Genomic DNA, 26,754 nt, shown 5'->3' with positions numbered 1-26,754 from the left:
TTAATGAATCATGAAAAATTACATGATTTAACCACTAGAGGGCAGCAGTGTTACACCATTTAATGAATCATGAACATTACACGATTTAACCACTAGAGGGCAGCAGTGTTACACCATTTAATGAATCATGGACATTACATGATTTAACCACTAGAGGGCAGCAGTGTTACACCATTTAATGAATCATGAACATTACACGATTTAACCACTAGAGGGCAGCAGTGTTACACCATTTAATGAATCATAAACATTACACGATTTAACCACTAGAGGGCAGCAGTGTTACACCATTTAATGAATCATGAACATTACACGATTTAACCACGAGAGGGCAGCAGTGTTACACCATTTAATGAATCATGAACATTACACGATTTAACCACTAGAGGGCAGCAGTGTTACACCATTTACTGAATCATAAACATTACACGATTTAACCACTAGAGGGCAGCAGTGTTACACCATTTAATGAATCATAAACATTACACGATTTAACCACTAGAGGGCAGCAGTGTTACACCATTTAATGAATCATAAACATTACACGATTTAACCACTAGAGGGCAGCAGTGTTACACCATTTAATGAATCATAAACATTACACGATTTAACCACTAGAGGGCAGCAGTGTTACACCATTTAATGAATCATAAACATTACACGATTTAACTACTAGAGGGCAGCAGTGTTACACCATTTAATGAATCATGAACATTACATGATTTAACCACTAGAGGGCAGCAGTGTTACACCATTTAATGAATCATAAACATTACATAATTTAACCACTAGAGCGCAGCAGTGTTACACCATTTAATGAATCATGAACATTACACGATTTAACCACTAGAGGGCAGCAGTGTTACACCATTTAATGATTCATGATCATTACATGATTTAACCACTAGAGGGCAGCAGTGTTACACCATTTAATGAATCATGAAAAATTACATGATTTAACCACTAGAGGGCAGCAGTGTTACACCATTTAATGAATCATGAACATTACACGATTTAACCACTAGAGGGCAGCAGTGTTACACCATTTAATGAATCATGGACATTACATGATTTAACCACTAGAGGGCAGCAGTGTTACACCATTTAATGAATCATGAAAAATGTCATGATTTAACCACTAGAGGGCAACAGTGTTAAACCATTTAATGAATCATAAACATTACACTATTTAACCACTAGAGGGCAGCAGTGTTACACCATTTAATGAATCATGAACATCACATGATTTAACCACAAGAGGGCAGCAGTGTTACACCATTTAATGATTCATGAACATTACATCATTTAACCACTAGATGGCAGCAGTGTTACACCATTTAATGAATCATAAACATTACATGATTTAACCACTAGAGGGCAGCAGTGTTACACCATTTAATGAATCATGGACATTACATGATTTAACCACTAGAGGGCAGCAGTGTTACACCATTTAATGAATCATGAAAAATGACATGATTTAACCACTAGAGGGCAACAGTGTTACACCATTTAATGAATCATAAACATTACATGATTTAACCACTGGAGGGCAGCAGTGTTACACCATTTAATGAATCATGAACATTACACGATTTAACCACTAGAGGGCAGCAGTGTTACACCATTTAATGAATCATGAACATTACATGATTTAACCACTAGAAGGCAGCAGTGTTACACCATTTAATGAATCATAAACATTACACGATTTAACCACTAGAGGGCAGCAGTGTTACACCATTTAATGAATCGTGAACATTACATGATTTAACCACTAGAGGGCAGCAGTGTTACACCATTTAATGAATCATGAACATCACACGATGTAACCACTAGAGGGCAGCAGGGTTACACCATTTAATGAATCATGAACATTACATGATTTAACCACTAGAGGGCAGCAGTGTTACACCATTTAATGAATCATAAACATTACACGATTTAACCACTAGAGGGCAGCAGTGTTACACCATTTAATGAATCATGAACATTACATGATTTAACCACTAGAGGGCAGCAGTGTTACACCATTTAATGATTCATGAACATTACATGATTTAACCACTAGAGGGCAGCAGTGTTACACCATTTAATGAATCATGAACATTACACGATTTAGCCACTAGAGGGCAGCAGTGTTACACCATTTAATGAATCATGAACATTACATGATTTAACCACTAGAAGGCAGCAGTGTTACACCATTTAATGAATCAAAGTTCAAAGTTCAAAGTTCAAAGTTCACTTTATTGTCAAATCATAAACATAAACATAAACATTACAAGATTTAACCACTAGAGGGCAGCAGTGTTACACCATTTAATGATTCATGAACATTACACGATTTAACCACTACAGGGCAGCAGTGTTACACCATTTAATGAATCATGAACATTACACGATTTAACCACTAGAGGGCAGCAGTGTTACACCATTTAATGAATCATGAACATTACATGATTTAACCACTAGAGGGCAGCAGTGTTACACCATTTAATGAATCATAAACATTACACGATTTAACCACTAGAGGGCAGCAGTGTTACACCATTTAATGAATCATGAACATTACACAATTTAACCACTAGAGGACAGCAGTGTTACACCATTTAATGAATCATGGACATTTCATGATTTAACCACTAGAGGGCAGCAGTGTTACACCATTTAATGAATCATGAAAAATTACATGATTTAACCACTAGAGGGCAGCAGTGTTACACCATTTAATGAATCATGAAAAATTACATGATTTAACCACTAGAGGGCAGCAGTGTTACAACATTTAATGAATCATGGACATTACATGATTTAACCACTAGAGGGCAGCAGTTTTACACCATTTAATGAATCATGAAAAAATACATGATTTAACCACTAGAGGGCAGCAGTGTTACACCATTTAATGAATCATAAACATTACATGATTTAACCACTAGAGGGCAGCAGTGTTACACCATTTAATGAATCATAAACATTACATGATTTAACCACTAGAGGGCAGCAGTGTTATACCATTTAATGAATCATGGATATTACATGATTTAACCACTAGAGGGCAGCAGTGTTACACCATTTAATGAATCATGAAATATTACATGATTTAACCACTGGAGGGCAGCAGTGTTACACCATTTAATGAATCATAAACATTACACGATTTAACCACTAGAGGGCAGCAGTGTTACACCATTTAATGAATCATAAACATTACACGATTTAACTACTAGAGGGCAGCAGTGTTACACCATTTAATGAATCATGAACATTACACGATTTAACCACTAGAGGGCAGCAGTGTTACACCATTTAATGAATCATAAACATTACATGATTTAACCACTAGAGGGCAGCAGTGTTACACCATTTAATGAATCATGAACATTACACGATTTAACCACTAGAGGGCAGCAGTGTTACACCATTTAATGATTCATGATCATTACATGATTTAACCACTAGAGGGCAGCAGTGTTACACCATTCAATGAATCATGAAAAATTACATGATTTAACCACTAGAGGGCAGCAGTGTTACACCATTTAATGAATCATGAACATTACACGATTTAACCACTAGAGGGCAGCAGTGTTACACCATTTAATGAATCATGGACATTACATGATTTAACCACTAGAGGGCAGCAGTGTTACACCATTTAATGAATCATGAAAAATGTCATGATTTAACCACTAGAGGGCAACAGTGTTACACCATTTAATGAATCATGAACATTACACGATTTAACCACTAGAGGGCAGCAGTGTTACACCATTTAATGAATCATGAACATTACACGATTTAACCACTAGAGGGCAGCAGTGTTACACCATTTAATGATTCATGATCATTACATGATTTAACCACTAGAGGGCAGCAGTGTTACACCATTCAATGAATCATGAAAAATTACATGATTTAACCACTAGAGGGCAGCAGTGTTACACCATTTAATGAATCATGATCATTACATGATTTAACCACTAGAGGGCAGCAGTGTTACACCATTCAATGAATCATGAAAAATTACATGATTTAACCACTAGAGGGCAGCAGTGTTACACCATTTAATGAATCATGAACATTACACGATTTAACCACTAGAGGGCAGCAGTGTTACACCATTTAATGAATCATGGACATTACATGATTTAACCACTAGAGGGCAGCAGTATTACACCATTTAATGAATCATGAAAAATGTCATGATTTAACCACTAGAGGGCAACAGTGTTACACCATTTAATGAATCATAAACATTACATGATTTAACCAGTTGAGGGCAGCAGTGTTACACCATTTAATGAATCATGAACATTACACGATTTAACCACTAGAGGGCAGCAGTGTTACACCATTTAATGAATCATGAACATTACACAATTTAACCACTAGAGGGCAGCAGTGTTACACCATTTAATGAATCATAAACATTACACGATTTAACCACTAGAGGGCAGCAGTGTTACACCATTTAATGAATCATGAACATTACACGATTTAACCACGAGAGGGCAGCAGTGTTACACCATTTAATGAATCATGAACATTACACGATTTAACCACTAGAGGGCAGCAGTGTTACACCATTTAATGAATCATAAACATTACACGATTTAACCACTAGAGGGCAGCAGTGTTACACCATTTAATGAATCATAAACATTACACGATTTAACCACTAGAGGGCAGCAGTGTTACACCATTTAATGAATCATAAACATTACACGATTTAACTACTAGAGGGCAGCAGTGTTACACCATTTAATGAATCATGAACATTACATGATTTAACCACTAGAGGGCAGCAGTGTTACACCATTTAATGAATCATAAACATTACATGATTTAACCACTAGAGCGCAGCAGTGTTACACCATTTAATGAATCATGAACATTACACGATTTAACCACTAGAGGGCAGCAGTGTTACACCATTTAATGATTCATGATCATTACATGATTTAACCACTAGAGGGCAGCAGTGTTACACCATTTAATGAATCATGAAAAATTACATGATTTAACCACTAGAGGGCAGCAGTGTTACACCATTTAATGAATCATGAACATTACACGATTTAACCACTAGAGGGCAGCAGTGTTACACCATTTAATGAATCATGGACATTACATGATTTAACCACTAGAGGGCAGCAGTGTTACACCATTTAATGAATCATGAACATTACACGATTTAACCACTAGAGGGCAGCAGTGTTACACCATTTAATGAATCATAAACATTACACGATTTAACCACTAGAGGGCAGCAGTGTTACACCATTTAATGAATCATGAACATTACACGATTTAACCACGAGAGGGCAGCAGTGTTACACCATTTAATGAATCATGAACATTACACGATTTAACCACTAGAGGGCAGCAGTGTTACACCATTTAATGAATCATAAACATTACACGATTTAACCACTAGAGGGCAGCAGTGTTACACCATTTAATGAATCATAAACATTACACGATTTAACCACTAGAGGGCAGCAGTGTTACACCATTTAATGAATCATAAACATTACACGATTTAACCACTAGAGGGCAGCAGTGTTACACCATTTAATGAATCATAAACATTACACGATTTAACCACTAGAGGGCAGCAGTGTTACACCATTTAATGAATCATAAACATTACACGATTTAACTACTAGAGGGCAGCAGTGTTACACCATTTAATGAATCATGAACATTACATGATTTAACCACTAGAGGGCAGCAGTGTTACACCATTTAATGAATCATAAACATTACATAATTTAACCACTAGAGCGCAGCAGTGTTACACCATTTAATGAATCATGAACATTACACGATTTAACCACTAGAGGGCAGCAGTGTTACACCATTTAATGATTCATGATCATTACATGATTTAACCACTAGAGGGCAGCAGTGTTACACCATTTAATGAATCATGAAAAATTACATGATTTAACCACTAGAGGGCAGCAGTGTTACACCATTTAATGAATCATGAACATTACACGATTTAACCACTAGAGGGCAGCAGTGTTACACCATTTAATGAATCATGGACATTACATGATTTAACCACTAGAGGGCAGCAGTGTTACACCATTTAATGAATCATGAAAAATGTCATGATTTAACCACTAGAGGGCAACAGTGTTAAACCATTTAATGAATCATAAACATTACACTATTTAACCACGAGAGGGCAGCAGTGTTACACCATTTAATGAATCATGAACATCACATGATTTAACCACAAGAGGGCAGCAGTGTTACACCATTTAATGATTCATGAACATTACATGATTTAACCACTAGATGGCAGCAGTGTTACACCATTTAATGAATCATAAACATTACATGATTTAACCACTAGAGGGCAGCAGTGTTACACCATTTAATGAATCATGGACATTACATGATTTAACCACTAGAGGGCAGCAGTGTTACACCATTTAATGAATCATGAAAAATGTCATGATTTAACCACTAGAGGGCAACAGTGTTCAACCATTTAATGAATCATAAACATTACACTATTTAACCACTAGAGGGCAGCAGTGTTACACCATTTAATGAATCATGAACATCACATGATTTAACCACAAGAGGGCAGCAGTGTTACACCATTTAATGATTCATGAACATTACATGATTTAACCACTAGATGGCAGAGTGTTACACCATTTAATGAATCATAAACATTACATGATTTAACCACTAGAGGGCAGCAGTGTTACACCATTTAATGAATCATGGACATTACATGATTTAACCACTAGAGGGCAGCAGTGTTACACCATTTAATGAATCATGAAAAATGACATGATTTAACCACTAGAGGGCAACAGTGTTACACCATTTAATGAATCATAAACATTACATGATTTAACCACTGGAGGGCAGCAGTGTTACACCATTTAATGAATCATGAACATTACACGATTTAACCACTAGAGGGCAGCAGTGTTACACCATTTAATGAATCATGAACATTACATGATTTAACCACTAGAAGGCAGCAGTGTTACACCATTTAATGAATCATAAACATTACACGATTTAACCACTAGAGGGCAGCAGTGTTACACCATTTAATGAATCGTGAACATTACATGATTTAACCACTAGAGGGCAGCAGTGTTACACCATTTAATGAATCATGAACATCACACGATGTAACCACTAGAGGGCAGCAGGGTTACACCATTTAATGAATCATGAACATTACATGATTTAACCACTAGAGGGCAGCAGTGTTACACCATTTAATGAATCATAAACATTACACGATTTAACCACTAGAGGGCAGCAGTGTTACACCATTTAATGAATCATGAACATTACATGATTTAACCACTAGAGGGCAGCAGTGTTACACCATTTAATGATTCATGAACATTACATGATTTAACCACTAGAGGGCAGCAGTGTTACACCATTTAATGAATCATGAACATTACACGATTTAGCCACTAGAGGGCAGCAGTGTTACACCATTTAATGAATCATGAACATTACATGATTTAACCACTAGAAGGCAGCAGTGTTACACCATTTAATGAATCAAAGTTCAAAGTTCAAAGTTCAAAGTTCAAAGTTCACTTTATTGTCAAATCATAAACATAAACATAAACATTACAAGATTTAACCACTAGAGGGCAGCAGTGTTACACCATTTAATGATTCATGAACATTACACGATTTAACCACTAGAGGGCAGCAGTGTTACACCATTTAATGAATCATGAACATTACACGATTTAACCACTAGAGGGCAGCAGTGTTACACCATTTAATGAATCATGAACATTACATGATTTAACCACTAGAGGGCAGCAGTGTTACACCATTTAATGAATCATAAACATTACACGATTTAACCACTAGAGGGCAGCAGTGTTACACCATTTAATGAATCATGAACATTACACAATTTAACCACTAGAGGACAGCAGTGTTACACCATTTAATGAATCATGGACATTTCATGATTTAACCACTAGAGGGCAGCAGTGTTACACCATTTAATGAATCATGAAAAATTACATGATTTAACCACTAGAGGGCAGCAGTGTTACACCATTTAATGAATCATGAAAAATTACATGATTTAACCACTAGAGGGCAGCAGTGTTACAACATTTAATGAATCATGGACATTACATGATTTAACCACTAGAGGGCAGCAGTTTTACACCATTTAATGAATCATGAAAAAATACATGATTTAACCACTAGAGGGCAGCAGTGTTACACCATTTAATGAATCATAAACATTACATGATTTAACCACTAGAGGGCAGCAGTGTTACACCATTTAATGAATCATAAACATTACATGATTTAACCACTAGAGGGCAGCAGTGTTATACCATTTAATGAATCATGGATATTACATGATTTAACCACTAGAGGGCAGCAGTGTTACACCATTTAATGAATCATGAAATATTACATGATTTAACCACTGGAGGGCAGCAGTGTTACACCATTTAATGAATCATAAACATTACACGATTTAACCACTAGAGGGCAGCAGTGTTACACCATTTAATGAATCATAAACATTACACGATTTAACTACTAGAGGGCAGCAGTGTTACACCATTTAATGAATCATGAACATTACACGATTTAACCACTAGAGGGCAGCAGTGTTACACCATTTAATGAATCATAAACATTACATGATTTAACCACTAGAGGGCAGCAGTGTTACACCATTTAATGAATCATGAACATTACACGATTTAACCACTAGAGGGCAGCAGTGTTACACCATTTAATGATTCATGATCATTACATGATTTAACCACTAGAGGGCAGCAGTGTTACACCATTCAATGAATCATGAAAAATTACATGATTTAACCACTAGAGGGCAGCAGTGTTACACCATTTAATGAATCATGAACATTACACGATTTAACCACTAGAGGGCAGCAGTGTTACACCATTTAATGAATCATGGACATTACATGATTTAACCACTAGAGGGCAGCAGTGTTACACCATTTAATGAATCATGAAAAATGTCATGATTTAACCACTAGAGGGCAACAGTGTTACACCATTTAATGAATCATGAACATTACACGATTTAACCACTAGAGGGCAGCAGTGTTACACCATTTAATGAATCATAAACATTACATGATTTAACCACTAGAGGGCAGCAGTGTTACACCATTTAATGAATCATGAACATTACACGATTTAACCACTAGAGGGCAGCAGTGTTACACCATTTAATGATTCATGATCATTACATGATTTAACCACTAGAGGGCAGCAGTGTTACACCATTCAATGAATCATGAAAAATTACATGATTTAACCACTAGAGGGCAGCAGTGTTACACCATTTAATGAATCATGAACATTACACGATTTAACCACTAGAGGGCAGCAGTGTTACACCATTTAATGAATCATGGACATTACATGATTTAACCACTAGAGGGCAGCAGTGTTACACCATTTAATGAATCATGAAAAATGTCATGATTTAACCACTAGAGGGCAACAGTGTTACACCATTTAATGAATCATGAACATTACACGATTTAACCACTAGAGGGCAGCAGTGTTACACCATTTAATGAATCATGAACATTACACGATTTAACCACTAGAGGGCAGCAGTGTTACACCATTTAATGAATCATAAACATTACACGATTTAACCACTAGAGGGCAGCAGTGTTACACCATTTAATGAATCATGAACATTACACGATTTAACCACGAGAGGGCAGCAGTGTTACACCATTTAATGAATCATGAACATTACACGATTTAACCACTAGAGGGCAGCAGTGTTACACCATTTAATGAATCATAAACATTACACGATTTAACCACTAGAGGGCAGCAGTGTTACACCATTTAATGAATCATAAACATTACACGATTTAACCACTAGAGGGCAGCAGTGTTACACCATTTAATGAATCATAAACATTAAACGATTTAACTACTAGAGGGCAGCAGTGTTACACCATTTAATGAATCATGAACATTACATGATTTAACCACTAGAGGGCAGCAGTGTTACACCATTTAATGAATCATAAACATTACATGATTTAACCACTAGAGCGCAGCAGTGTTACACCATTTAATGAATCATGAACATTACACAATTTAACCACTAGAGGGCAGCAGTGTTACACCATTTAATGATTCATGATCATTACATGATTTAACCACTAGAGGGCAGCAGTGTTACACCATTTAATGAATCATGAAAAATTACATGATTTAACCACTAGAGGGCAGCAGTGTTACACCATTTAATGAATCATAAACATTACATGATTTAACCACTAGAGGGCAGCAGTGTTACACCATTTAATGATTCATGAACATTACATGATTTAACCACTAGAGGGCAGCAGTGTTACACCATTTAATGAATCATGAACATTACACGATTTAACCACTAGAGGGCAGCAGTGTTACACCATTTAATGAATCATGAACATTACATGATTTAACCACTAGAAGGCAGCAGTGTTACACCATTTAATGAATCATAAACATTACAAGATTTAACCACTAGAGGGCAGCATTGTTACACCATTTAATGATTCATGAACATTACACGATTTAACCACTAGAGGGCAGCAGTGTTACACCATTTAATGAATCATGAACATTACACGATTTAACCACTAGAGGGCAGCAGTGTTACACCATTTAATGAATCATGAACATTACATGATTTAACCACTAGAGGGCAGCAGTGTTACACCATTTAATGAATCATAAACATTACACGATTTAACCACTAGAGGGCAGCAGTGTTACACCATTTAATGAATCATGAACATTACTCAATTTAACCACTAGAGGACAGCAGTGTTACACCATTTAATGAATCATGGACATTTCATGATTTAACCACTAGAGGGCAGCAGTGTTACACCATTTAATGAATCATGAAAAATTACATGATTTAACCACTAGAGGGCAGCAGTGTTACACCATTTAATGAATCATGAAAAATTACATGATTTAACCACTAGAGGGCAGCAGTGTTACAACATTTAATGAATCATGGACATTACATGATTTAACCACTAGAGGGCAGCAGTTTTACACCATTTAATGAATCATGAAAAAATACATGATTTAACCACTAGAGGGCAGCAGTGTTACACCATTTAATGAATCATAAACATTACATGATTTAACCACTAGAGGGCAGCAGTGTTACACCATTTAATGAATCATAAACATTACATGATTTAACCACTAGAGGGCAGCAGTGTTATACCATTTAATGAATCATGGATATTACATGATTTAACCACTAGAGGGCAGCAGTGTTACACCATTTAATGAATCATGAAATATTACATGATTTAACCACTGGAGGGCAGCAGTGTTACACCATTTAATGAATCATAAACATTACACGATTTAACCACTAGAGGGCAGCAGTGTTACACCATTTAATGAATCATAAACATTACACGATTTAACTACTAGAGGGCAGCAGTGTTACACCATTTAATGAATCATGAACATTACACGATTTAACCACTAGAGGGCAGCAGTGTTACACCATTTAATGAATCATAAATATTACATGATTTAACCACTAGAGGGCAGCAGTGTTACACCATTTAATGAATCATGAACATTACACGATTTAACCACTAGAGGGCAGCAGTGTTACACCATTTAATGATTCATGATCATTACATGATTTAACCACTTGAGGGCAGCAGTGTTACACCATTTAATGAATCATGAACATTACATGATTTAACCACTAGAGGGCAGCAGTGTTACACCATTTAATGAATCATGAACATTACACGATTTAACCACTAGAGGGCAGCAGTGTTACACCATTTAATGAATCATAAACATTACACGATTTAACCACTAGAGGGCAGCAGTGTTACACCATTTAATGAATCATGAACATTACACGATTTAACCACGAGAGGGCAGCAGTGTTACACCATTTAATGAATCATGAACATTACACGATTTAACCACTAGAGGGCAGCAGTGTTACACCATTTAATGAATCATAAACATTACACGATTTAACCACTAGAGGGCAGCAGTGTTACACCATTTAATGAATCATAAACATTACACGATTTAACCACTAGAGGGCAGCAGTGTTACACCATTTAATGGATCATAAACATTACACGATTTAACTACTAGAGGGCAGCAGTGTTACACCATTTAATGAATCATGAACATTACATGATTTAACCACTAGAGGGCAGCAGTGTTACACCATTTAATGAATCATAAACATTACATGATTTAACCACTAGAGCGCAGCAGTGTTACACCATTTAATGAATCATGAACATTACACAATTTAACCACTAGAGGGCAGCAGTGTTACACCATTTAATGATTCATGATCATTACATGATTTAACCACTAGAGGGCAGCAGTGTTACACCATTTAATGAATCATGAAAAATTACATGATTTAACCACTAGAGGGCAGCAGTGTTACACCATTTAATGAATCATAAACATTACATGATTTAACCACTAGAGGGCAGCAGTGTTATACCATTTAATGAATCATGGATATTACATGATTTAACCACTAGAGGGCAGCAGTGTTACATCATTTAATGAATCATGAAATATTACATGATTTAACCACTGGAGGGCAGCAGTGTTACACCATTTAATGAATCATAAACATTACACGATTTAACCACTAGAGGGCAGCAGTGTTACACCATTTAATGAATCATAAACATTACACGATTTAACTACTAGAGGGCAGCAGTGTTACACCATTTAATGAATCATGAACATTACACGATTTAACCACTAGAGGGCAGCAGTGTTACACCATTTAATGAATCATAAACATTACATGATTTAACCACTAGAGGGCAGCAGTGTTACACCATTTAATGAATCATGAACATTACACGATTTAACCACTAGAGGGCAGCAGTGTTACACCATTTAATGAATCATGAACATTACACAATTTAACCACTAGAGGGCAGCAGTGTTACACAATTTAATGAATCATAAACATTACACGATTTAACCACTAGAGGGCAGCAGTGTTACACCATTTAATGAATCATGAACATTACACGATTTAACCACGAGAGGGCAGCAGTGTTACACCATTTAATGAATCATGAACATTACACGATTTAACCACTAGAGGGCAGCAGTGTTACACCATTTAATGAATCATAAACATTACACGATTTAACCACTAGAGGGCAGCAGTGTTACACCATTTAATGAATCATAAACATTACACGATTTAACCACTAGAGGGCAGCAGTGTTACACCATTTAATGAATCATAAACATTACACGATTTAACTACTAGCGGGCAGCAGTGTTACACCATTTAATGAATCATGAACATTACATGATTTAACCACTAGAGGGCAGCAGTGTTACACCATTTAATGAATCATAAACATTACATGATTTAACCACTAGAGCGCAGCAGTGTTACACCATTTAATGAATCATGAACATTACACGATTTAACCACTAGAGGGCAGCAGTGTTACACCATTTAATGATTCATGATCATTACATGATTTAACCACTAGAGGGCAGCAGTGTTACACCATTTAATGAATCATGAAAAATTACATGATTTAACCACTAGAGGGCAGCAGTGTTACACCATTTAATGAATCATGAACATTACACGATTTAACCACTAGAGGGCAGCAGTGTTACACCATTTAATGAATCATGGACATTACATGATTTAACCACTAGAGGGCAGCAGTGTTACACCATTTAATGAATCATGAAAAATGTCATGATTTAACCACTAGAGGGCAACAGTGTTACACCATTTAATGAATCATAAACATTACATGATTTAACCACTTGAGGGCAGCAGTGTTACACCATTTAATGAATCATGACCATTACATGATTTAACCACTAGAGGGCAGCAGTGTTACATCATTTAATGAATCATGAACATTACACGATTTAACCACTAGAGGGCAGCAGTGTTACACCATTTAATGAATCATAAACATTACACGATTTAACCACTAGAGGGCAGCAGTGTTACACCATTTAATGAATCATGAACATTACACGATTTAACCACGAGAGGGCAGCAGTGTTACACCATTTAATGAATCATGAACATTACACAATTTAACCACTAGAGGGCAGCAGTGTTACACCATTTAATGAATCATAAACATTACACGATTTAACCACTAGAGGGCAGCAGTGTTACACCATTTAATGAATCATAAACATTACACGATTTAACCACTAGAGGGCAGCAGTGTTACACCATTTAATGAATCATAAACATTACACGATTTAACTACTAGAGGGCAGCAGTGTTACACCATTTAATGAATCATGAACATTACATGATTTAACCACTAGAGGGCAGCAGTGTTACACCATTTAATGAATCATAAACATTACATGATTTAACCACTAGAGCGCAGCAGTGTTACACCATTTAATGAATCATGAACATTACACAATTTAACCACTAGAGGGCAGCAGTGTTACACCATTTAATGATTCATGATCATTACATGATTTAACCACTAGAGGGCAGCAGTGTTACACCATTTAATGAATCATGAAAAATTACATGATTTAACCACTAGAGGGCAGCAGTGTTACACCATTTAATGAATCATAAACATTACATGATTTAACCACTAGAGGGCAGCAGTGTTATACCATTTAATGAATCATGGATATTACATGATTTAACCACTAGAGGGCAGCAGTGTTACATCATTTAATGAATCATGAAATATTACATGATTTAACCACTGGAGGGCAGCAGTGTTACACCATTTAATGAATCATAAACATTACACGATTTAACCACTAGAGGGCAGCAGTGTTACACCATTTAATGAATCATAAACATTACACGATTTAACTACTAGAGGGCAGCAGTGTTACACCATTTAATGAATCATGAACATTACACGATTTAACCACTAGAGGGCAGCAGTGTTACACCATTTAATGAATCATAAACATTACATGATTTAACCACTAGAGGGCAGCAGTGTTACACCATTTAATGAATCATGAACATTACACGATTTAACCACTAGAGGGCAGCAGTGTTACACCATTTAATGAATCATGAACATTACACGATTTAACCACTAGAGGGCAGCAGTGTTACACAATTTAATGAATCATAAACATTACACGATTTAACCACTAGAGGGCAGCAGTGTTACACCATTTAATGAATCATGAACATTACACGATTTAACCACGAGAGGGCAGCAGTGTTACACCATTTAATGAATCATGAACATTACACGATTTAACCACTAGAGGGCAGCAGTGTTACACCATTTAATGAATCATAAACATTACACGATTTAACCACTAGAGGGCAGCAGTGTTACACCATTTAATGAATCATAAACATTACACGATTTAACCACTAGAGGGCAGCAGTGTTACACCATTTAATGAATCATAAACATTACACGATTTAACTACTAGCGGGCAGCAGTGTTACACCATTTAATGAATCATGAACATTACATGATTTAACCACTAGAGGGCAGCAGTGTTACACCATTTAATGAATCATAAACATTACATGATTTAACCACTAGAGCGCAGCAGTGTTACACCATTTAATGAATCATGAACATTACACGATTTAACCACTAGAGGGCAGCAGTGTTACACCATTTAATGATTCATGATCATTACATGATTTAACCACTAGAGGGCAGCAGTGTTACACCATTTAATGAATCATGAAAAATTACATGATTTAACCACTAGAGGGCAGCAGTGTTACACCATTTAATGAATCATGAACATTACACGATTTAACCACTAGAGGGCAGCAGTGTTACACCATTTAATGAATCATGGACATTACATGATTTAACCACTAGAGGGCAGCAGTGTTACACCATTTAATTAATCATGAAAAATGTCATGATTTAACCACTAGAGGGCAAGTGTTACACCATTTAATGAATCATAAACATTACATGATTTAACCACTTGAGGGCAGCAGTGTTACACCATTTAATGAATCATGAACATTACACGATTTAACCACTAGAGGGCAGCAGTGTTACACCATTTAATGAATCATGAACATTACACGATTTAACCACTAGAGGGCAGCAGTGTTACACCATTTAATGAATCATAAACATTACACTATTTAACCACTAGAGGGCAGCAGTGTTACACCATTTAATGAATCATGAACATCACATGATTTAACCACTAGAGGGCAGCAGTGTTACACCATTTAATGAATCATGGACATTACATGATTTAACCACTAGAGGGCAGCAGTGTTACACCATTTAATGAATCATGAAAAATGTCATTATTTAACCACTAGAGGGCAACAGTGTTACACCATTTAATGAATCATAAACATTACACTATTTAACCACTAGAGGGCAGCAGTGTTACACCATTTAATGAATCATGAACATCACATGATTTAACCACAAGAGTGCAGCAGTGTTACACCATTTAATGATTCATGAACATTACATGATTTAACCACTAGAGGGCAGCAGTGTTACACCATTTAATGGATCATGGACATTACATGATTTAACCACTAGAGGGCAGCAGTGTTACACCATTTAATGAATCATGAAAAATGTCATGATTTAACCACTAGAGGGCAACAGTGTTACACCATTTAATGAATCATAAACATTACATGATTTAACCACTTGAGGGCAGCAGTGTTACACCATTTAATGAATCATGAACATTACACGATTTAACCACTAGAGGGCAGCAGTGTTACACCATTTAATGAATCATGAACATTACATGATTTAACCACTAGAGGGCAGCAGTGTTACACCATTTAATGGATCATGGACATTACATGATTTAACCACTAGAGGGCAGCAGTGTTACACCATTTAATGAATCATGAAAAATGTCATGATTTAAACACTAGAGGGCAACAGTGTTACACCATTTAATGAATCATAAACATTACACTATTTAACCACTAGAGTGCAGCAGTGTTACACCATTTAATGATTCATGAACATTACATGATTTAACCACTAGAGGGCAGCAGTGTTACACCATTTAATGAATCATGAACATTACACGATTTAACCACTAGAGGGCAGCAGTGTTACACCATTTAATGAATCATGAACATTACATGATTTAACCACTAGAGGGCAGCAGTGTTACACCATTTAATGAATCATAAACATTACATGATTTAACCACTAGAGGGCAGCAGTGTTACACCATTTAATGAATCATGAACATTACACGATTTAACCACTAGAGGACAGCAGTGTTACACCATTTAATGAATCATGGACATTTCATGATTTAACCACTAGAGGGCAGCAGTGTTACACCATTTAATGAATCATAAACATTACATGATTTAACCACTAGAGCGCAGCAGTGTTACACCATTTAATGAATCATGAACATTACACAATTTAACCACTAGAGGGCAGCAGTGTTACACCATTTAATGATTCATGATCATTACATGATTTAACCACTAGAGGGCAGCAGTGTTACACCATTTAATGAATCATGAAAAATTACATGATTTAACCACTAGAGGGCAGCAGTGTTACACCATTTAATGAATCATAAACATTACATGATTTAACCACTAGAGGGCAGCAGTGTTATACCATTTAATGAATCATGGATATTACATGATTTAACCACTAGAGGGCAGCAGTGTTACACCATTTAATGAATCATGAAATATTACATGATTTAACCACTGGAGGGCAGCAGTGTTACACCATTTAATGAATCATAAACATTACACGATTTAACCACTAGAGGGCAGCAGTGTTACACCATTTAATGAATCATAAACATTACACGATTTAACTACTAGAGGGCAGCAGTGTTACACCATTTAATGAATCATGAACATTACACGATTTAACCACTAGAGGGCAGCAGTGTTACACCATTTAATGAATCATAAACATTACATGATTTAACCACTAGAGGGCAGCAGTGTTACACCATTTAATGAATCATGAACATTACACGATTTAACCACTAGAGGGCAGCAGTGTTACACCATTTAATGAATCATGAACATTACACGATTTAACCACTAGAGGGCAGCAGTGTTACACAATTTAATGAATCATAAACATTACACGATTTAACCACTAGAGGGCAGCAGTGTTACACCATTTAATGAATCATGAACATTACACGATTTAACCACGAGAGGGCAGCAGTGTTACACCATTTAATGAATCATGAACATTACACGATTTAACCACTAGAGGGCAGCAGTGTTACACCATTTAATGAATCATAAACATTACACGATTTAACCACTAGAGGGCAGCAGTGTTACACCATTTAATGAATCATAAACATTACACGATTTAACTACTAGCGGGCAGCAGTGTTACACCATTTAATGAATTATGAACATTACATGATTTAACCACTAGAGGGCAGCAGTGTTACACCATTTAATGAATCATAAACATTACATGATTTAACCACTAGAGCGCAGCAGTGTTACACCATTTAATGAATCATGAACATTACACGATTTAACCACTAGAGGGCAGCAGTGTTACACCATTTAATGAATCATGAACATTACACGATTTAACCACTAGAGGGCAGCAGTGTTACACCATTTAATGAATCATGGATATTACATGATTTAACCACTAGAGGGCAGCAGTGTTACACCATTTAATTAATCATGAAAAATGTCATGATTTAACCACTAGAGGGCAAGTGTTACACCATTTAATGAATCATAAACATTACATGATTTAAACACTTGAGGGCAGCAGTGTTACACCATTTAATGAATCATGAACATTACACGATTTAACCACTAGAGGGCAGCAGTGTTACACCATTTAATGAATCATGAACATTACACGATTTAACCACTAGAGGGCAGCAGTGTTACACCATTTAATGAATCATAAACATTACACTATTTAACCACTAGAGGGCAGCAGTGTTACACCATTTAATGAATCATGAACATCACATGATTTAACCACTAGAGGGCAGCAGTGTTACACCATTTAATGAATCATGGACATTACATGATTTAACCACTAGAGGGCAGCAGTGTTACACCATTTAATGAATCATGAAAAATGTCATTATTTAACCACTAGAGGGCAACAGTGTTACACCATTTAATGAATCATAAACATTACACTATTTAACCACTAGAGGGCAGCAGTGTTACACCATTTAATGAATCATGAACATCACATGATTTAACCACAAGAGTGCAGCAGTGTTACACCATTTAATGATTCATGAACATTACATGATTTAACCACTAGAGGGCAGCAGTGTTACACCATTTAATGGATCATGGACATTACATGATTTAACCACTAGAGGGCAGCAGTGTTACACCATTTAATGAATCATGAAAAATGTCATGATTTAACCACTAGAGGGCAACAGTGTTACACCATTTAATGAATCATAAACATTACATGATTTAACCACTTGAGGGCAGCAGTGTTACACCATTTAATGAATCATGAACATTACACGATTTAACCACTAGAGGGCAGCAGTGTTACACCATTTAATGAATCATGAACATTACACGATTTAACCACTAGAGGGCAGCAGTGTTACACCATTCAATGAATCATGAAAAATTACATGATTTAACCACTAGAGGGCAGCAGTGTTACACCATTTAATGAATCATGAACATTACACGATTTAACCACTAGAGGGCAGCAATGTTACAACATTTAATGAATCATGGACATTACATGATTTAACCACTAGAGGGCAGCAGTGTTACACCATTTAATGAATCATGAAAAATGTCATGATTTAACCACTAGAGGGCAACAGTGTTACACCATTTAATGAATCATAAACATTACATGATTTAACCACTTGAGGGCAGCAGTGTTACACCATTTAATGAATCATGAACATTACACGATTTAACCACTAGAGGGCAGCAGTGTTACACCATTTAATGAATCATGAAAAATGTCATGATTTAACCACTAGAGGGCAACAGTGTTACACCATTTAATGAATCATAAACATTACATGATTTAACCACTTGAGGGCAGCAGTGTTACACCATTTAATGAATCATGAACATTACACGATTTAACCACTAGAGAGCAGCAGTGTTACACCATTTAATGAATCATGAACATTACACGATTTAACCACTAGAGGGCAGCAGTGTTACACCATTTAATGTATCATAAACATTACACTATTTAACAACTAGAGGGCAGCAGTGTTACACCATTTAATGAATCATGAACATCACATGTTTTAACCACTAGAGGGCAGCAGTGTTACACCATTTAATGAATCATGGACATTACATGATTTAACCACTAGACGGCAGCAGTGTTACACCATTTAATGAATCATGAAAAATGTCATGATTTAACCACTAGAGGGCAACAGTGTTACACCATTTAATGAATCATAAACATTACACTATTTAACCACTAGAGGGCAGCAGTGTTACACCATTTAATGAATCATGAACATCACATGATTTAACCACAAGAGTGCAGCAGTGTTACACCATTTAATGATTCATGGACATTACATGATTTAACCACTAGAGGGCAGCAGTGTTACACCATTTAATGAATCATGAAAGATTACATGATTTAACCACTGGAGGGCAGCAGTGTTACACCATTTAATGAATCATGAAAGATTACATGATTTAACCACTGGAGGGCAGCAGTGTTACACCATTTAATGAATCATCAACATTACATGATTTAACCACTAGAGGGCAGCAGTGTTACACCATTTAATGAATCATGAACATTACAAGATTTAACCACTAGAGGGCAGCAGTGTTACACCATTTAATGAATCATAAACATTACACGATTTAACTACTAGAGGGCAGCAGTGTTACACCATTTAATGAATCATGAACATTACACGATTTAACCACTAGAGGGCAGCAGTGTTACACCATTTAATGAATCATAAACATTACATGATTTAACCACTAGAGCGCAGCAGTGTTACACCATTTAATGAATCATGAACATTACATGATTTAACCACTAGAGGGCAGCAGTGTTACACCATTTAATGAATCATGAACATTACATGATTTAACCACTAGAGCGCAGCAGTGTTACACCATTTAATGAATCATGAACATTACATGATTTAACCACTAGAGGGCATCAGTGTTACACCATTTAATGATTCATGAACATTACATGATTTAACCACTAGAGGGCAACAGTGTTACACCATTTAATGAATCATGAGCATTACATGATTTAACCACTAGAGGGCAGCAGTGTTACACCATTTAATGAATCATAAACATTACACGATTTAACCACTAGAGGGCAGCAGTGTTACACCATTTAATGAATCATGGACATGACATAATTTAACCACTAGAGGGCAGCAGTGTTTCACCATTTAATGAATCATGAAAGATTACATGATTTAACCACTGGAGGGCAGCAGTGTTGCACCATTTAATGAATCATGAACATTACATGATTTAACCACTAGAGGGCAGCAGTGTTACACCATTTAATGAATCATGAACATCACACGATTTAACCATTAGAGTGCAGCAGTGTTACACCATTTAATGAATCATAAACATTACACGATTTAACCACTAGAGGGCAGCAGTGTTACACCATTTAATGAATCATGAACATTACACAATTTAACCACGAGAGGGCAGCAGTGTTACACCATTTAATGAATCATGGACATGACATAATTTAACCACTAGAGGGCAGCAGTGTTTCACCATTTAATGAATCATGAAAGATTACATGATTTAACCACTGGAGGGCAGCAGTGTTACACCATTTAATGAATCATGAACATTACACGATTTAACCACTAGAGGGCAGCAGTGTTACACCATTTAATGAATCATGAACATCACACGATTTAACCATTAGAGTGCAGCAGTGTTACACCATTTAATGAATCATGAACATTACACGATTTAACCACTAGACGGCAGCAGTGTTACACCATTTAATGAATCATAAACATTACACGATTTAACCACTAGAGGGCAGCAGTGTTACACCATTTAATGAATCATGAACATTACACGATTTAACCACGAGAGGGCAGCAGTGTTACACCATTTAATGAATCATGAACATTACACGATTTAACCACTAGAGGGCAGCAGTGTTACACCATTTAATGAATCATAAACATTACACGATTTAACCACTAGAGGGCAGCAGTGTTACACCATTTAATGAATCATGGACATTACATGATTTAACCACTAGAGGGCAGCAGTGTTAGGGTTAGGGTTAGGGTTAGGTGTTAGGGGATTGTGATAACCATGCTGGAAGCCAGCATAGCTATCTGTGCACTGTCCATCGCCGCCTCAGCCTCCGAAGCACCTACCTCTCATTCAAGCCCTTAGGCTGTCTTGTATCCAGTCTGGCAATCCAGATCCTTTCAGCCCTTTTCCTCTGGGCGATGTTCCACCTGGGGTTACACTCAATGACAGTCGTTAAAACAGATTTCCATTCATGTAATAAAAAGTGTTTCACCAAAGATGTCTCCATCTTTTTCCTCTTCAGTATATTGTGTTTGTGTTGCATGAAACGAATAGATATGGTGTTGCCTGTTTCACCCACATACTGTAAATCACACTTTTTACAATAAATGAGATATATACAATTTTTTGACTTCAGACTGCCCCGGGTCATTGTCTGAAAGACCTCTTTTGTGTACCGATTAGTGAACCAGTTTTGGTGTTTAAAATACTGGCCCTGTACTCTGGATTTAGGATCCGAGAGGGGTTTAATCTTCGCTTTTACCAGGAGATCCTGTAAATTCTTATTTTTCCTGAATGCAGCAATAACACTGTAGTTTTGTAATGTTGAGGTTCCTGTAATATGTTTGTGAAAGTTCCTCCTACTTTCTCTAATTAGTTCAACCGTTGACGGGGAAAATGTCGTCACAAATGGAAGGTTACAAGTTACTGCTAGTACTTTAGTTTGCTGAAATGACCTCCTGCATTTTCTAAGAAAGTACTCCAATGTTTAACTGTAATCGTACTTGCATCAGTGGAATTAAATTCCTTATAATTGTAAACCAGTTTTGGTAGCGTTATTATTGCAGCGTGTCGTCTGCACAAAGCAGCGGACACACGTGTGCTCCAGCCTTCTCTCTGTGGGGGTTGAGATTCAGCCTCGAGGGAAGACTAAAATGTGAAGTAAGAGAAGTAGAACGCATCAGAAAAGATTTGCAACAGCAGATAGAGGAAAGGCTAGCAGAAAGTAAAGAAGACGAGGATATAAAGAGAATGCAGCGGCGACTGCTGAAACTGCAAGTAGCAGAGGTCGACAGAGAAATCAATAGAAAATTTCCAGCAGTACCAGCCCCCACCACGATGCAGAAGTGGTGCATCCAACAGAGGGAGAGGTAACGATAAAGGGGGGCATGAAGGTCTTGTAAGTAAAGGAGTGTGCTACGTATGTGGGAGAGAAGGTCATGGGGTGAGAGATTGCCCACATAAAAGAAGAGGAAGACAGCCCAATGCACCACCACAACATGCTCCGTTCCCACCACAACATCAGCAGTACCTACGACCAGGTCCATCTGGACCTCCTCCCGTGAGACATCAACAGATGCCCATGCTGTCACCAGGACTATGGGGAGGTTCAGTGTATAGCCAAGATACATAGATGATTGCCATGTGATCTCTTACAGCAGAGATATCGTGGTGAAGGGGAGATATGGTAAGGTGTCAAACAATTGGAAAAGGCTCCTCCACCAATAAAGTGCGAGGATCGTGTAAGGACTTATGCAGCTCAGTTTTAAAAAAAAGAAACCTTTTATTTTTCAGGAGAGGGTGAACAAATAAGTGTTTCTAAACACAATAAAATGGACTGAGACTGATCTCTGGTCTGAGAGAATCAGTGGGACTAATACAGTTTTAAAATGGAGCTCCTAACGTTTCGGCAAGTTGTGCCTTCCTCAGAGGAGAATAAAAAATGAAAGAAAGACTGGAGGTATTTATACCTTCCCTAGGCGGAGCAACCAGGGAGCTTCTGATAGGCTGGAACTCCCTCTAATCAGATGGCTAAGCCGTCTCAGCTGTCTAATTGAACACCTGGCAATCAGGAGGAAACCTGTCTTAATCGGCACCAAAGGCCTGCTGGGTGTAAAACCACCAGTTAAGGGCCATCATCTCCACCCAATGAGTTTCTAATACAAGTCAAGGTACACTTTGTGGCACTGGCAGGTTAGGTTCAGGGGAAAAAAAGGGTCTGGCTGCCTTTAGGCAGTCAGAGGGCACGGGCACACAAAGTATAGGCCTTAATACCTGTAATTCTCAAGAGGGGTTTGTAAGTTTTTTTCATATTTTGCAGATGTCCTGGCGGGTCTCCAAAAGGAGGTGTCCCCGCCCTCATCAGAGGAGGTAAGTCCATCATTTAGACACTCTAGGTCCCCCTAGTCTCAGTTTAACTGTGACCTCTGTTGAGAAAATTATTTTATATCCAGTTTAATTAGCAACTAGTTTATATACAGTTTAATTAGCAACTAGCTTATATGCAGCTTTAATTAATCACTAGCTTATTTGTAGTTTTAATAACCATTAGCTTATGCAGCTTTATTAACCACTAATACAATACACACAGTACACGCTAGGGCAAGGGAGAAACAGTGGAAGATTACAGGCTTAACTGCGCCACAAGGAATAGGCCGCCATCTTTAAATAGATAAGGGAGGAACAATAGATAGTGAGATACAGGGACATCGCCCCAGCAGACTCCCCTCTTCACACAACCTCTCGCCTCAAAATCTCACTACACACTGATAGAAGAAGACGCCTTCTGGGAGGGGCCAAGGTGGACGGACGTCCACGGCCTCCACCCAGGTGCCATAACGTACAAACGTGCCACGCCTGCATCTTTGACTTTGACCAATGTACATCAAGGGGAGGAGCCCTATATTAAGCTTCACACTGCCGTGTCAAAGTGTGACTCATGGTGAATCTCTGCGAAGTTCAACCATTAGCACCCAAGCTTGTTTGATTGCTGGGCTGAATAACTCTGTTGATAAATAAATCTATTGCTTTGATATAACTATACGCCTCTTGAGAGCTTTTGTTATCCTCTTAAATCCGCTCTGAGTGAAATATAACTTTATTTTTCACAACAGATGGTGGAGGATGCGGGCATAAACGATACAGAGCTTCGGATTAGAGAAATAATGAACCTCTCTTTATCTTTTCAGAACCACAAGGCGTTGTTCCCTCTGAGGCTGGGATTGCTGGTAATTGCCACCGGTAGCCGTGCGAGCAGTTCGGGAACAGTCTGATAGTGCCGGCACAACAACAATACACAGGTGAGCAGAGCCTATTTAACTGAAGTCTGCATATTGTATTTATAGTCATAAATCCAAATTTTATCAGACTGACCGAACTGTGACTATGGCATAGTCATAGAGTACTTGTAAAGAGTAATCACACAGCAGCAGGGTTGTTCAGCCCAGCATTTGGGGTTTTGTTTTGTACACATGAGTGAATGAGTCCAGCAGAAAACGTATGATAAAAGGCGAAAGATAACGCACCTGTGGCCTTGTAGATGTGAAGTAGGGTGAAACGCACACACGCGTGGATCACGAAGCACTCGAATCCATGCCACAAATAGCGTGATCTTTAACGTAATTTATAAGACGTTTTGGACTACGAAGAAACTGTATAACATGACGGGGATATATGTGTGTTAAAGGTCATTGATAAACTGTAAATTGTATTGAGAGAATTGACCGTGAAATATTACCGTATCAAGACATCAAGTGTGTTACGTGTGGTGTAAAAACCAAGTTAACTCTGCTTAGAGTAACCCTTAGATAGTTTCTGCACGGGAGCACAGGTTTTAAGTTAACAGATGCATCGTTGATAGCGGACGAAGAGAAAAATTACCTTATCAAGACCATCAAATCCCAGGACACTGAATTCGTGAGTGGCGTGCAGTGTAAAAACATGATATCTCTGCTTAGAGTATCCTAGACGTAGTTTCTGTACGAGAGCGCAGAATTGAAGTTAATCGATGTGTCGTTGATAACGGACGTTGTGTAATAAAGTAACCAGAAGCGAAAAGGACCCGCAGAGTCCTAGGTTACTTAAAGTGTATTAAAGTGTGTTGTTGATGTACTGCTGGTAGTGTGATGCTTAGCACAGCGGCCTTCCACGCGGGAGGCCCGTTATCGAGCCCCAGCCAAAGCAGATATTGTACTTGTGTTTTATGATACGCAGCGGCCGTTGTGATGCATTAAAGTAGCGCTGTTTGTTTTGTGTGTTGGTTAGGGAAAGAATTGTTTATCATTTGACTGTGTTTGTTTGCTGAGAAGCAGTTTGTCATTTGTGCGGTGGCCAAGAGGTCAGTCAGCACAGCAGTCGGTTTGCTGAGTTTGGAGAAAGTGGATTAACTGTCGAGTGTTCAGAGACGGCAGCGTGTGATTTTGATTATTTGGTATGAATGAGAGTTGATGTTTGAAGCGTACATATGAGAGAGAGACAGCTGAGAGCTGAGAGCTGAAGCTGAGTTGATGTGTGGCAACAAGTTCGTGTGTGATTTCAAAGTTGATGGTCAGTTGAGCAGAAAAAAACACGCATTACACACGGGCGTTGCAATCACACACAAACATAAAAAACATTAGAATAGACTGAGAGACAGCTGAGGGTTAATATAAGTGTCAGTTTTACTGGCGTAGTTA

This window comes from Melanostigma gelatinosum, assembly GCF_949748355.1.
Source record: "Melanostigma gelatinosum genome assembly, chromosome: 16".
Classification (NCBI taxonomy): domain Eukaryota; kingdom Metazoa; phylum Chordata; class Actinopteri; order Perciformes; family Zoarcidae; genus Melanostigma; species Melanostigma gelatinosum.
Note: the sequence above shows the minus strand (reverse complement) of the source record.